Raw genomic sequence first — 16937 nt, 5'->3', positions numbered from 1 at the left:
ATCCATATGCAAAAGATTGAAATCCACACAGCATACAAAAATTAATTCAAAATGAGTCAAATCCTAAATGTAAGAGCCAATACTATAAAACTCTTAGAAGACAAGTTAGAGATAGAGCTTCATGACCACAGACTTGGCATAGATATGACCCCCAAAACACTAGCAACCAAAGAAAGCATAGGCGAATTAATTTCTCAAAATTAAAAACTTTCATGCTTCAAAAGACACTATAAAGAATGTGAAAACACAACCTATAGAATGGGAGAAAATGGTATAGATCATGTATCTAGTAACAGTTTAGTATTAGGGAAATCAAAGAAGGCTTACGACTCCACAATTAAAACATGGGCAAAAGACTTAAGCAGGCATTTCTCCAAAGAAGATAAATAGCCCAGAAGCATATGAAAAGACATGCAACATCATTAGTCATTAGGGAAATGCAAAGTAAAACCACAATAACTCTTCACAGCATTAAGATGGTTATAATATTAAAAAATGAAAAACATTGTTGGTTAGAATATGGAGAAATCAGATCTCTTTCCATTGCTGGTGGGAGTGTAAAATGGCACCGCTACTGTTGAAAACACTCTGGCAGTCCCTCAAAAAGTTAAGACTACCCTATGACCCAACATTTTCATTCCTGGTTATAAACCTCCAAAACTTGAATCTAGGCATGCCTAGTTGTCTGGCTGCATTTTGAATGGACTACACTTCTACACTGTTTAAGGTTATTTCAAATGCTATTTAAGCTTACACTAACTAGAAATCATTACATTTCATTATGTAGTAACCTTGATTTGCGAGATACACAGCAGAACACCATCTAATTAATCATTCTATCCAAAGTGGACATGGGAGGAGGGATAGTGAGAGATCAGATAACAAACACAGAAGAAATAAGTTTTAGGGTTCTAGAGAAGAGTGGAAAGACTATGCTCACGATAAGCTATTGCATTTTTCATGAATAACTAGAAGAGAGGAACTTGGAAGTTCCAAACACAAAGTAATGATAAGGACATGGAAATGGTAATTACCATGATTTGATCAGCACATATCATACACATGTATTGAAATATCACACTATATAAATATGTGCAATTATTGCATGTTAATAAAAAATTTAAATGTTTAAAGAGATGAAAATGTTAACTACCCTGATTTGATCATTACATGCTATATCCATGTATGGAATTATCACATGGCATGCCATAACTTCATAAAATTTAAATCATAATTTTAAAACATATTTTTAAAAATCATATATAACTTCTTTTGACATGAATAAGTTACCTAAACCTGTTTTCTCCCATCCATAACAACTAGCCTTTCATGTAATGCTAAATTCACATTTCTCAGGTTTCTCACTTGGCAGGTGTTTAGGTCCTACTAACTCATGTATCCAAATCAGTTGATCTAAAGGGTTCTTTTGCTAAGAGTTGCATTTGTTCTCCAGACCACAAAATGACTCCCCCAGGAACAGTAAAATATAACATGGAGTTTAGAAGAGGCCTGGAGTCAAATCCTGACTCATTTTATGTAAGGTTCACTTCCTTATAAAATCTAGTTATCTTTTTTGTTTGGGTGCTGGGGATCGAACCCAGGGCCTTGTGCTTACAAGGCAAGTACTCTACCAACTGAGCTATCTCCCCAGCCAAAAATCTAGTTGTCTTGAAAATTAAATGTACATAACACATGGTAGACAGTCAAAAATATTTTAATTTCTACGGCCTTTCATCTTGTATCTATTTCACACAGAGGTCATGCCACTTTACAACTTACTAGCAGTGTATGCAATTTCTGTTACATGATATCCTGGCCAATACTTGGTATTGTTAGACTCTTCAATTTTGCCAATCTGGGAGTATAGAATGGTATTTATTGTGGTTTGAATTTTCATTTTCCTGATTAATAATGAGGCTTAATATTATCATCATAATCATTATTGAGTTCTTTGTGATGTAATGTGGTTATTAGGAGCTATTCTCATTTTTCCATTGGGTTGTATTTTTTGTACATTCTGGATACCAGTGCTTTGCTGGTTATCAGTATTACATCTACCTTCTACTTTGTGGTTTATGTTTTCCTTTTCTTTATGATAGCTGTTAATAAACAGAATTGATCAACTTTACTGTAGTCAGATTTACCAATCTTTTCATTTATGGTTAACAATTTTTGTTTCTTGAAAGCCGTTCCCTACCCCAAGATCACAAATATAATTTATGTTTTCTTCTAAAACATATAAAGTTGCCTTTTACATTTAAGTCTAAAAGACATCTGTAATTTTTGCATATGGTGAAGTTACGGGACCAATTTCACATTTTCTCACATAGATCAATTATCTAGCAACACTGATTAAAAATCCATCCTTTCCTACTCTGCCACATATCATGAGCCCATAAATGGGACGTTCTCCTCTGAGGCCTCTTCTGATTCACTGTTTGGTCTATCCCGGTGCCAATATCACACTCTCTTAATTACTATCACTTTCAAAGAAGATGTGACAGTTCCTGTTTTGCTTTTCTCCAAAGCACAGACTTTGGCCTGGGGTTGCATTATGTTGACTCTATGAATCAATTTGAAGATAACTGCTACCTTTAAAATATTGGGTCTTCTTATTTAGATCTTTAACCTCTCTCAAAGTTATCTGTACTCAGCCTTATATTTTCTAAGTCTATAATCACATCATCTGCAAACAATGACGATTTTATCACTTATTTCCCAATACTTACACCTTTACATTTTTTTTCCTACATTACTGTACTGGCAAGGATCAGTAGCAAAGTGGTAGTAACAGACAACCTTGTCTCACTCCTAAAATGAAAGGAAGATCTTCATAATTTCACAACTAAGTATTATGCCTAGAAGAGGTTTTTAACTTTGAGGTAGGGCAGAAATACCTTACTAGATTAAGGAAGCCCATGTTACTCCTAGTTTGATAAGTTTTTTTTTTAATATGCATGAGTAGATGTTGAATTTTGTCAATTTTTATTCTGAAACTTTTAATATGGTCATGTTTTTCTCCATTTGGTTGGTTAGTGTGACAAATTATAATTGATTTTTAAATGTTGTTTTGGATAAATCTATCTTGGATAATGTATTATCTATTTTATATGTTGTATGTGTATGTTTGTGTTTGAGACAGGATCTCTCTACATTGCCCAGGCTGGCCTTGAACTCCAGGGTTCAAGTGATCCTCCAGCTTCAATTGCTTGAACAGTTAGAACTTCAACCACATGCCACCAAACTCATTTTTAAAAAACTGTGCTGGGAATAGAACCCAGGTCCTCGCCCATGCAAAGCAAGTACTCTACCACTAAGCTACACCCTCAACCCAATGCAGTTATATTTGATTTGGTGATATTTCACTTTGTATAAATGACATAAAAAAGTAATTTTCTTTTTTTGTTCTATCCTGATTGATTTTGATATTGAGGTTACTCTGAGACAGGAGGATTTTGAGTTCAAAGTCAGCAAAAGTGAGGCGCTAAGCAACTTGGTTAGACCATATCTGTAAATCAAATACAAAATAGGGCTGGGAATGTGGCTCAGTGGTCAAGTGCCCCTGAGTTCAATCCCTGGTACCCATGCCCCGACCCCCCAAAAAAAGAAATTATGGGTTTTATCTTTATGTTAGCCAGTTAACTTTGTCCAGGGGACTATATATCATATACACTGAATTCCAGGCTGTAGGGGAACACAGGGAAGCTCCTCATTATCTGAAAAACAATCAAAGCACATAATAACTAAGGTCAATATGGTGGTATCATATCAATAATGCTGTGGTGTGCCAGACATGAGAAATTTTAGATCTTATTTAATCTTTGCTGCAACATTTCAAAGTAAATACTACTCACCCCATTTCTTCTCTAGGGGGAAACTGAGGTCAAACAAAGTAAGTAACCAGCAAAGGCTACAAGACAGGAAATGACAAGAACCAAGAGTCCAACCAAGATCTGTATTTATCCCAAAGTCACATTCCTTCTACCAATTCCTACTGCCTTTTGTCTTCATACATGAACAAGCTGGGTATAATACATCAAATTAGATATGCAATGAAGCATAGCCTCACAGGAATGGGACCTCAAATAAATTATGTACAAATGAAAGAAAAATCTCTGGAGTTCCTACTAGTGCCAGTTACTATGCCAGGTTCTTTCATGTGCATTTTCTCATGTTAGTTCTTTTAATTACTTTATGAGGGGACTTTCATCAAATTCCAGCTTCTTTTAGTTCTCCCTTAATAGATGAAAGTACATTTCAAAGGTGGGATAACTTTCTCAGGGGCATACAAGTAACTGGTAAGTGACCTAAAGTGAAGTAATCTCTAAGGAACCATGCCTCAGAAAAGTATTTACCCTCACAAAAGGAAAAATGCCAATGATGTGTTGTTATCTGTAGCTGATGACTTGCTTTTTATTCATGCATCTTGAGTTTCTTTCACCTGCACTGGGATGTCTGTATGATGGAATTTCAGAGCCAGAAGCAAGTAGTTATTCCTAAATGAAAGAGAGGCAACAAATTGTATAGAAATAACATGGGTTTTGGACTCATGCTTGGGTTGGCTCTGTCCTTCCACTTACTTGCTCTACCTGTCCAAATTCGACCTCTCATTTCTCAATAGGAATTTGCTGAAAAGAAGTACTTAAAAGATTGAGGGGTGGTTCTGCGTGTTGGCCTCTTCCTTCCCTAGCTCTGCTCAGTGGGAGTCACCTGCTGACACCTGCAGGCATACCAGTCCTCTCCCACCATGCTCATTATCTCCTCTTCACAAATCCTAGAACTCATGGACACTTGGTGACTGTTTGTGCAGTGATTGAACAGTCAAAGTATTGCACAATATTGGTTGAATGCTTCCTGTAAGCCAATCCTTATACCAGGGATATAGAGAAGAAGAAAAATAGAATCCCTGCCTTCAAGGAGCTCCAAGTCAAATAGACAAAAAAGAGAACAAATCTGTAGATTGTAGTAAGCAATGTAGTCAATGTAGTGAGGAATTGTGGAGGAGATTGGTAAGAGCTACCAAAAGGGGCAGGGAGGATGGCTGAGACGCTTCCAGGCTAGTTGAACCCAAGTTGAATATTGAAAGATGACTGAGCCTTACTCAGAACAGTTGAGGAGTAGGGAGAGCATTTCAGACAGGAAGAGTAAAAAGTTTAATCAGGGCCTGGGGCTGTGGCTCAGTGGTAGAGAGCTTGCTTAGCATGTGTGAGGCACTGGGTTTGATTCTCAGCGCCACATATAAATAAACAAAATAAAGGTCCATCAACAACGAAACAAATATTTTTTTAAAAGTTTAATAAAAAAACATGCTCACGTCAATAATAGAGGGAAAAAGTAACAATAAAATTCAATATTCATTCATAGTAAAACTCCTGGAAAATTAGGTATAATTAAGAAATTTCCTTAATCTGAGAAAAGGTGCTGGGAAATCCGGCAATCTTATATGTCTCCACATAGGTCACATAGGCCAGGTCCAACCATAGTCTGACCAAAGTGTCAGTAGAATGCCCTGTGACCTTCAAGAGGACAGCAAAATAGGCAAACTTGTGAGGAGCTGTCACAAGGTCATTTCTCACTCACCCCCCTATCCTTTTTGTTTTGCAGTACTGGGGATTGAACCTGGGCCTTGTGTATGCTAGGCAAACAGCTCTACCACTGAGTCACATCCCCAGCCCTCAGTTCCCTATCTTTAGAGAGGCTGGGGCTGGGGGATTCTCAACCACTACCCTGTTCTGGCGAGCTGAAGACTTTCTACTAGCTCTGCACCTCCACCCTCCTGCCAAGGGCCCAGCTTCAGCTGTAGGCTGGTCTATGATGGAGTGACCTGCTGCTCCTGTCATCTGTTATCTGGCCCCTCTGGTTCATTTTCATTCTGTGGGACTGGAGATGTGGGGAGCAGACATCCAGTGGCTCTTGACCTGTCAGCATAATGAGCTTCCAAAAGAATACTGCAATGACTATAATGCCTTAAATATATAAATATAATTAACACCTCTTCCCCAAATCACTGGTTACCACTAGTAGTTGCTAGGATAACAACCCCTTATTCTGAAATTGATAAGTAAAGGGAAATATTCAAGCATTTGTCTTAACTCTCCTGGGCAGATTGCAGGTGAACATAATCAAGCAACTGATTAGGGGAAGCTCTTCTTTTTAGAAAAATTTCAACTAATGCAGAAGGAATAAGAGAATTAGAAAAGAATCACTAGTTTGCAACACTTGGTAAAAGAATGGATCCAGAAAACAGTCTTTAATAGCTGCCAGAAATATTTAGCACATGATTGACAAGGAACTTCATTTCAAACAATTAAAAATATCTTCCTGGGCCCAACCTCCTCAATATCTTTTAAAATGCTAGTATAATTGTGACATCAACTCTGAGAAAGGATAGCAAGAAAAGGGAAAATTATAGGTTCCATCTTGTGTTCCAGAGTGCTACTACTTTTAAATAAGACACAAATATTTTCACTAATGTGTTCTGGTAATAATATTTATACCAAAGAAGTGGCTCTGTTCTAGGCCTGACTTAAATTATTCCTGTATTAAAATGCAACCAATTTTAGGGCTGGGGATGGGGTTCAATGGCAGAGCACTTGCCTGGCCTACATGAGGCCCTGGGTTTGAGCCCAAGCACAAAAAAAAATTGAACTAAATTAAATATTTGAAATTGAATAAACTGCGTATGGAGGATGCTCAAAGGTGGTCATCTGGGACTCATCAATGGTACTGCTTTTGTGAGACCACTGTGATTTTGGAGTTGACCCTTGGATCCCCATTTGGGACAAGGAGAATAGTACCAGTGAGCCACAGTGAGTACAATAACAGGTTCAATTGAGTCACACACTAAAGCAAGGTATGATACTCAGACCTATTTTACTGGGGAAATAGGAACCAGTCTCTAGAGAAGGACAGGAAGAATAAGTTCATTCGTCAAAAAACTGAGTTAACACCACATTCTGCTGAGGTTGTATCCTGAGCTGTTGATGTTCCCATGCCTTGTGTTACTAACAAAAATAACTCTATTTTAAGCCAGATGATAAAGAAAAGGAGGGCTGGGAGATAAAGGTTTTGCAAGCTAATGCTAAATCTGAGAATATAATGAATTTAAGTATTTTACATAAAAGAAGAGTCAATGGAATGTTCCAGCCATTTGCATCCATGAGAACACAGCCTGTACAGTGGCACTGAACCAGTCAGTACAGCATAAATAACTCACAGAAGGTCACCCAGGAAGCTCAACTTTCCCACCAAGAATTTTGACAAAATCTTATTTCCATATGAATTCGAAGTCTTTCATTGTAAGGAGAAAATAAGGCTCAGAACTAAGACTTTCCTTAACCCAACTAGCAGCATCAGTACTAAAAATTGGGGAGAGAGCAAGAGAGCACAAATGAGCAAAAGAATAATAAAATAGTGATGAACTTGAGATAGCTGTCTTTATTCTGCTCCTTTTCAGATGAAACAGGTACATTTCATGACCTTGTCCTCATATGATATGTTTCAAAATTTTCACCATTCTGAACATCCTCCTCTGGAGATTTCTAGTGTATCTTTCAGAGAATGGTACTAAAAAGTTATCAAAATAGTCCAAGTTTCAGCTGAAGAACACAGAAAGACTAGATTAATTACTTCTGATTATCAAAAATACTTCTGGATACTGTGTAGCAAAGCATTGTGGGGGTAGGGTAGAGCCGCCATTACACTGGATGCTGATGCACAAAAGCAAGTAAGACAGGTGAGATCCAGGACTCAAAGGAGCTTATGAATTCAATGGAGAAAACAGACTGATAACGAGGGATAAAATGAGTAATAAGAATGTAAGACAGCGATGAACTCTACCAATGAAATCAAACAGTAATGTGACAGCGCATCCTATGTGTGACATTCAAAGTGAGACCTAAATGAAAAGAAACAAACCAAGGAACTATTTGTGGAAGCAATTCTCGAGCTGAAGAACAACTGGCGCAAAGGTCCTGAGACTGAATGAACGTGACACGTTCATTATAGGAGATAAGGCCAAAAAGGCAGACAAAGGCTAGACCATGTAGGGGCCTATTGGCAAGGTAAATGAACCTAATTGCAGTGCAAAGCTATTGCAGGATCTCTAGGCAAGGAAATGTATGACGTGAAATTATTTTAAATTTTGGTACTGTGCTGAAAATGGATTGTAATCTGGCAAGTGTAGAAACGGGGAGAGCTGGAAAGAGACTCTTTCAAGAGTCTAAGCAAAACACATTGATGGCTTGATTCAGGTGGAAGTCGAATAGGTGGAAACCAGGGTTCAAATTCAGGACATATTTTAGAGGTAGAGTCAACAGGCTATCATTGCTGTAATAAAGGAAATGAAGTCTAGCAGGACTGTTAGTTTATGGGCCTAAACAAGTAGGCCCATAGCAGTGCCAGGTAATGGATGAGGAGAGAGGAGGAGGAACAGATTTGAAGCAGGAAAGCAGATATAAGAAGTTGTGTTTGGAAATATTGAATTTGAGACTCTTTTTTAATTTTATTTTTACAGACTGCATTTTGATTCATTGTATGCAAATGGGGTACAACTTTTCATTTCTATGGTTGTACCCAAAGTAGATTCACACCATTCATGTAATCATACATGTACATAGGGTACTGCTGTCTGCCTCAGTCTACTATCTTTCCTTCCCCCACCCCTCCTACCCCATTTTCCTCTACACTATCCAAAGTTCCTCCATTCTTCTTGTCCTCCCTGCCACCCCAACCCCTGTTATGTATCATCATCCACTTATCAGAGAAAAAATTCAGCATTTGCTTTTGTGGGATTGGCTTATTTCACTTAGCATGATATTTTCCAACTCCATCCATTGATCAGCAAATGCCATAATTTTGTTTTTCTTTATGGCTGAGTAATATTCCATTGTGTATATATACCACAGTTTCTTTATTCATTCATCAACTGAAGGACATTTAGGTTGGTTCCACAATCTAGCTATTGTGAATTGAGCAGCTATGAACACTGATGTGGCTGCATTACTGTAGTATGCTGATCTTAAGTCCTTTGGGTATAAACTAAGGAGTGGGATGCTGGGTCAAATGCTGGGTCTATTCCAAGTTTTCTAAGGAATCTCCATACTGCTTTCCAGAGTGGCTGCACCAATTTGCAACTCCACCAGCAATGTATGAGTGTACCTTTGGAGATACCGTATAGGAGGCTAGATATAGTTTTGCGTGAGAGATCTGAACTACAGATATAAACTGGGAGGACTGAGTGGTATTTAGAGCAGTGGGAGTGTAGCAGATACTACAGAGTTGGATATATAGCATCATCCAAGTCAGTGCACCTCACTGAACACCAATCTTTGTCTATAAAACAGATAATATCCATTAATGTTTGTGCTATACTGAGTTATTGCAAGGATTAAACAAAAATGATATAGCCTAGAAATGTTTAAAGTTTTTTCAGTAGCTCTGCTAAAGGGCTGGTATGTGTTTAACTCAAATTTCCAGGTCTTTTCACCTTTCACTCTCCTGTTCAGAAATCCTCCTCCACTTGTATAAGCATAATTGATTTCTTCCATTAAAATGCACCTTTTCTATCCCTGGCCTCACTCTTAGGACAGAAGTGCTGGATCCCCTTTCCTACAAGCTACATCTGCTGTGAGTGCATTCTATTATGCTTCTTGTCTATGACTTCCCTACTCAGGCCACAGAATGAACCAGAGTTCAAAGAAACAGCTGGCTATAGTAGGCTCACTCGTGGTCAGCAAAAAGCATTAATTCTAGAAATAATACCCAATCTCATAGCAACTCAGTTAGGCACAACTATAATCAGTATTATCCCCCAAAACAATGTAAGGGACAAGGATTACAGAAGGAAATGTAAGGGTATCAGTGACTAAAAGAGGGTGCAAGTCAGACTACAGAGACATCAAGAGCAGGGAATCAAGGAAATAGGAAAGATAATACGATTAGGGAGGAAAAAGTAATGACTAGGTCCAGCCATAGGAACTTTGGTTCATTGACAGGGCTCTAGTGAAAAAAGGAAGATTTTCGGGAATAAGGCAGAACCCTAGTCCTGAAAGTAGGGAACCAAGGAAAGGGATTCTATTAGTACCACAAGGAACAAGGTACAAGGTCAGTTAAAATAGCTAGAGTTTATGGTCAAATGCAGAATTGTAACAATACTGGTAGTATTGACCCTGAGCACAAGATCCTTTCTGGAGGCTAGACTGCTCCCAGGTTCTAGAGTGGAGCTCATCTTGTTCGTGGGAGGATATAGCTTGACTGGAGAGATGAAAAGAATGGAAAATGAGCAATTAATCTTATGACAGAGAAGAAACCCTCAAGTGGATCCTTTGTCAGAAACAAGGGAAGCATTTTTAAAGAAAGAATGGATAAGCTGCACAGATCAGTTCAGAGATTATTCTAAGAATTTGATTATCAGTACACCCAGGGGCCAGACCATGTCAGCAGTTTTCAAAACTAATCTCCAATCAGAATTACCAGAGGAAATTTTGTTCAAACACAAATATTCAGTATCCTACCCTGCCCTCAAATATACCAAATCATTTGGGGAATGGTACCTGGGAATCTATATTTTTAAAGTTTTCTTAGGGGGACTAGGATATAGAGGTAGGTTTAGAAATCACTAGTCTACAAGATTCCCAACCTTCTATTACCTGAAACACACTAATATATCACCAATACTGCACAAATTCTCAAGCCTAATTATTCAATAAAAACCTCCCCAAAATAAGGAGATAGTCACTTAGCTAGGTCTCTGAATATTACCCCTGAGGTTGGAGGTATATTAAGTTGTTGATTTGCTATGCATGTAGATATTACCATATATAACAGCTGACATGTTTGATATATAGAGATGTATTTTTTTATTTGTAACATATGTATATATAGACATACACACACACGCACACACACACACACACACACACACACACATATATACATGATAGCTGATGTTTGTTCAGTGCCAGACACTGCCCTATGAACATCAACTCTCTTATTAAACCATCACAATAATCCTGAGAGATACTATTTATTTTTATAATTTATTTTTCTGCTTTTTTAAAAAAACATTTTTTAAAAACATTTTGAGATAGGGTCTTACTATGTTGCCCAGGCTGGCCTGGATCTTGCAATCCTCCTGCTTCAGCCTCCAGAGTTGTTGGGACTACAGGCATGTACCACCATAGTACCTGACTGAGAGGTACTATTTATTAATTCCATTTTACAGGCGAGGAAACTTAGGCTCAGAAAGCAGGTAACATGCTCAAAATCAACAAGGTGCAACATTGGACTCTAGACATTTCATCCACAGAATCCACTCCTCTTTACATTACACTGCCTCCTCTGTTTCTTTCGAGTGTGTGCACATGCATGCACATGTGCCAGGATTGAACCCAGGGCCTTGAGCATGCCAAGCAGACTCTACCACTGGGGTATACTCCCAGACCCTCTATTTGCTTCTTGTGATGTAAGTCACTTGAACTAAGGGACTGCCTTCTATGACTGAACCACAACCTCCCTGTGGGCAAGGACCTACTATCTGCAAACCCAACATGATTCCTAAGCGACCCTCCTGCCCTCTTGTCTCCTCAATCATTCCATTGGCTGCTTGGTTTTATGAAGTAAGAGCATTATGGTGATATATGCTGATGTCATATCAGTAGCTCCACCTTAGCATCCTAAAGGGAGCAGAGTGTGTTAGTTCACAGGCTAGAGAAAGGGCAGATAGCTGGACTACAGTTACACTTTACCTTCTGTCCATATGACAAAAGAATTAAACATATTTGATTGATGGACAAAATTTCAGAGTTCTCTTGTTTTCTTAGTCTTGTGTTTGTAGTGGAATGCCAACTTCTTTTACATGTGGTTTATTCAGGTGGGTGAAAATTAACAGGACAACTAATAGGCTTAATGAGTAATATTAGCCATTAGTGAAGTAAACATTATATCTAGGAGTAATTCTATTTCACCACTAATGGCTCTCAAGACAATAAATTCTCACAAATATATTGCAGCACCCATAAAATTCAATGCATCACCATCTAGATCAAATGATGAAAACAGAGCACATGGAGAAAATGGAAATCTCTCCAGGTATTCAGGTAAAACAATGCATGATTCACATTCAATTAGATTCTAGTTATTTCAAAAGACAATAGCCGGGCATGGTGGCACATGCCTGTAAGCTCAGGGGCCCAAGAGGCTGAGGCAGGAAGATCATGAGTTCAAAGCCAGGCTCAGCAAGTTAGCAAGGCCCTAAGCAACTCAGTGAGACCCTTTCTCTACATTAAAAAAAAAAAAGGGTGGGGGACAGGTGCTGGGGATGTGACTCAGTGGTTAAGTGCCCCTGGTCTCAATTCATAGTACCAGAAAAAAAAGAAAAGAAAAGAGGCTAGGGCTTCTTTTGTATGCTAAGTGATTCTGTCTCTGTTTGTGGATTGGTTATCAGCACTTTCCATAAAATAACTGAATGGGCATTTGCTCAGAAATGAAATGCTATAATCTTTTCTATCTAAAAACTGATCATTCCCTTTAGGGATTGTTGCTTTCTTCTCTTCTGTTTATTTTTGGTTAACATTCACAAAACCCTTAATACCAACCAGATAATACAACTGTGGCTGTATGACTTCAAGTGTAATTTGATGCATGCATTTTGTTGGTAGAGAAAATTAGTCTAGATGTAGACAATTTATAAGTGAACAGTGCTCTTTAAAGTTGTGTTCTGTTTGGTTTTACTTTCTTTTGTTTGAATGCTAGTGGGAATTCTGGTAATCTCAAAAGACAGTCTGTAAAGTCAGGAAATAAATCTTCATTGTAGATCTATTTTATGCAAAATGATTCACTTTCTTAAAAAGAAAAGTAAGTCTACACAATATAACATTTAATTTGTATAGCTCCTCATCCTTCCCTGACACTGGCTTTCTGACCTTCTAATAAAAACATAGGTCCTCAACCCAGGAAGAAGCTTCCCAATGTGTACTATAACAAGAGCAGACCAGAAACCAAGTGGAATTGATTCTCTCCGTTCCACATTAATAATGACAAATATTTAATGTGAATTGTCATTCGTAATTGCAAGTACAGAAAATTATCCTACTAAACTTTCAAATACATTAATTTTACTAACATTTAACTACACCTCAGTTTCCTCATATAATATCAAGTTATTACCTTATCTCCCTAAATCTAGTATCTGTCTTTAACCTGTTTCCACCCTGTGATCTCTCTTCACAGACTTCTACCTGGGATCCTTACCTCCAGTCATTTCATACAATTCCTGGACCATCACAGAAAGCCAAAGACCTTGGAAGAGCAGGTGGGAAACCCTAGCCAATGCCAGCAGTACTGTGCAGCGACTTCAGAAGGTATGAGTGTGGCTACCACTAGCCTACACGGCACCTTCATGCAAGTAAGAGAAAGGTGCCCCATCTGGACAAATGGATTAGAAAAAGATACCTCTTTGGGTTAGCGAATTAGCAAAGCACCCTTCTTGTGGGACACATTAGAAACAGATTTGTTGGCTCACTGCATAGCAAAGAAGGTGCAGGCTGAATTCCAGGCCCCACTACCCACTCTCGCCCCTCAGGACCCTGGTGCAGCATACAACTTGCACATACACAGCAGTTCCATAAGGCCAACTTGTAGCAGGTTTTTCTTCTCTCTTGGCTTTCTCTTCAGGAACCGGAAAGACACCATTGTGGCTTGTAGCTTTCTCTCTTCCCAGAAAGGGTCCTTTTTCTTTCTCTTTAATGTATTCACTAGATGCCTGCTTGACTGAGCCACTGCCCCTCACCCATCCTCATCCATCATAGAAACTCAGGTTTATTCGTCTTTCTAAAGGTCACACACAAATTCCTCATTTCTTGCCTGCCCAAAACCTTTGTGTTACCCAAGCGTCAAGCATAGAGTTTGTGTGGATACATACACTCACAAATGATTTAAATGCCTCAGAAATGACATAAAAATTATGTACATATGATTCTCTGGGATCTAACATTATCATAATTTTAGTTCTTTTTTCTGTAATTGTAAAATTATGGAAATGGTATATGACACAGCGAAAAGAACAACAGGCTAGAAAAACTGGTCCTGGCTCTTGTAACTAGCAGCTGTGCAAGCCTGGGCAGGGTCCATTCGCTATCTGGGACTCACTTTTTTAACATGGAAAAACAAGAGGGTTGGATTAGATTATCCCTAACCCCCCTTTAATCTCCAAATGTGACTTTGTAGACAATCCACACATTCTCACTTCAAGCAATGGAATTACATCACATATACCCTTAAGTGACCACAAGGTGTCAGAATGTGTTCATCTAACACATAGATTCCCAATTAACAATTCTACTTATTTTGCATTAGACTAGAAGACTAATTTTCACATATTTCATACATTTCAAGAACCTTCATAATAGCCCTATCAAGGAGGTGAGGCGAGTATTATCAGAAAATTTATCCTGGAGATAATAGGGAGCCATCTATACAGATTTTCTACCCAATAATTAACCTTCACCTCCCCCAGACACTACGTGCTTATTTTCTTCACCAAGTCTTTGCTTGTTCGATTTTTGTTCTCCAAATCCAAATTTATTCATTATTCAAAAGGCAGCTCTACTTTTTTACAATGGCGAAAATAACAGTAATATTATATTATTATTTTAATTATTATTAATGAATTATCACACAGTACCCCATTATATTAGTCAGCTTTCCATTATTATAATGGATAACTAAGATATTCAACTTTTGAAGAGAAATGGTTTATTTTGTCTCACAGTTTGTAGGTTTCAGTCCACAACCGATTGGCCCCTTGCTTTGGGGTCTGCAGCAAGGGAAGCACATCATGACACCACATCATGGCAACAGCATGTGGTGGAACAAAGCTACTCACCTCATGGCCAGGATGTCAAAAGAGAGAAACCGGAAGGGGCTGGGGGTCCCATTATCCCCTTCAAGGGCATGCCCCAATAACCAGAAGACCTCCCACAGGCCCCACCTGTAAAGATGCCACTGCCTCCCAATAGCACCAGTTTGGGGCTCAAGCATTTAACATATCAGCCTTTGGGAAACAGTCCACATCCAAGCTATGGTATCCATTAAAATGTATAATCAACACATGTAAATAAAAATAAAATTTAAAAAATAATAATAATCTACAGAAAAAAATTTAAGAGGAAATGCATGAGTCTCACTTGAATGCAATTATATTACTTTACTCAAGAATATGAAAGGTGGTAAGGATAAACGAAGGGCCATACCATGCTCTGAAAAAGTTAGTTCTCTACAGGTTAATTTAAGTCCAATGTCATTTTCCCCCATAAAACTTGAAAATATCAGTCTAATCATTCATGGAGAACAGATGGGCAAGAATAGCCCAGATACTTTTAGCCTACAGAAAATGTTAAGAAAAAATAAAGAAGAGACACATGCCTACAAAAACACCAAATCATTTTAAATTATACTTATTGAAATAATAACACAGCAGAGTAGTGACTAGGCAGACAGGTCAATGGACCCGAATACAATGGACCCAAAGTAGATGCTGTATATATAAAATGAGTGATGAAAGGATTCAGTAGGAAGAGTGAAAGTGTAATCAAAAGAAGTTGGTTGTTAGCATGAGAAAAGGGAGAAAGAGACTCTGAGGAAACAGGTAAACAAAAGGAAAACAGAGAGAGAAAAGTAAAGAAATAAAAACTTAAAAATTTTCAAAAAAGAGAAAAGAAAAAAGAAAAAAATCTATACTATAACAGACAGTATTACCCTATAAATGAAACAGACAGTATTACCCTATCTAAAAAAATGGATTCAGTAAACCATAATTTGAGAATCAACTTTACTTGGAAAAAAAAATTAATTAAAATCCCAACTGCATATTGTAGTGAATTCTAGAAAAATGAACATATTTTGAAAAAGAAAAACTCCTAGACTGGGGTTGTGGTTCAGTGGTAGAGCAATAGCCTAGCACGGGTAAGGCCCTGGGCTCCATCCTCAGCAACACATAAAAAAAAAATAAAGATATCGTGTCCATCTACAACTGAAAATATGCTTTAAAAAAGGAAAAACTCCATAATAATAAGAACAAGTACTTTCCTTCTATGTGCCTCAGTTTCTTTTTCTGTAAAGAGATTATAATACCTATATCAGAGGGTTACTATGAATATTAAAAAGGCTAATGAATGACATAATAAGTACTGAACACAATTTAGCAGTACATAACAGAAAAATAAATTCTCAATAAATATTTAGTTAGCAAATTAAATTTTTCTTTTTTTCTTTTTACTTTTTTTCTTTTTTTTGGTACTGGGAACTGAACCCAGGGGCACTTAACCACTGATCTACATCCCCAGCCTTTTTCATTTTTTATTTTGTGACAGGATCTCGCTAAGTTGCTGGTGAGGTTGACATCGAACTTGCAATCCTCCTGAGTTGCTGGGATTACAGGCATGCTCCACCATGCCCAGCTGAATTTTTTATTAGACTGGAAAAATACAGGACTGCAGAACAACTCACTTGTTCCAGGTCATTCAGCATATAAGAAGCCACATTTAGAACTTGGATCCTCCTGAGTGTGAGCTCATTTCTTTTTGCTGTAGATTCTCTCTTTTTTTTATATTAGATCATTTTAACCCTGATGTCTTTCATTGACTTCCACATGACAGCAGTATCTGTCCATTTAGAAATTATTTACTGATCGACTGCTACTATAAATTCTGTATGTTTTTAAATCAATTTATATTTCATTAAGCATAACATTCATATACATTAAAAAACTACAGTATGTTTAAGCTCCTGAATATTATCTATTTAATCCACAGGAAATGCCTGCTGCAAGCCATAGGAGACCAGTAACTGAGCTATGGACAATACTACAAAGAAAGCAGTCAGCATAGTCAAGACTGACAAGGAACGACCACTTCTGAGTCTACGGTCCTGTGCCACCT

The sequence above is a fragment of the Sciurus carolinensis genome, chromosome X (assembly GCF_902686445.1).
Source record: "Sciurus carolinensis chromosome X, mSciCar1.2, whole genome shotgun sequence".
In the NCBI taxonomy this organism is placed as follows: Eukaryota; Metazoa; Chordata; class Mammalia; order Rodentia; family Sciuridae; genus Sciurus; species Sciurus carolinensis.
The sequence above is the reverse complement of the archived record's forward strand: the minus strand, read 5'-3'. Positions refer to the sequence as shown.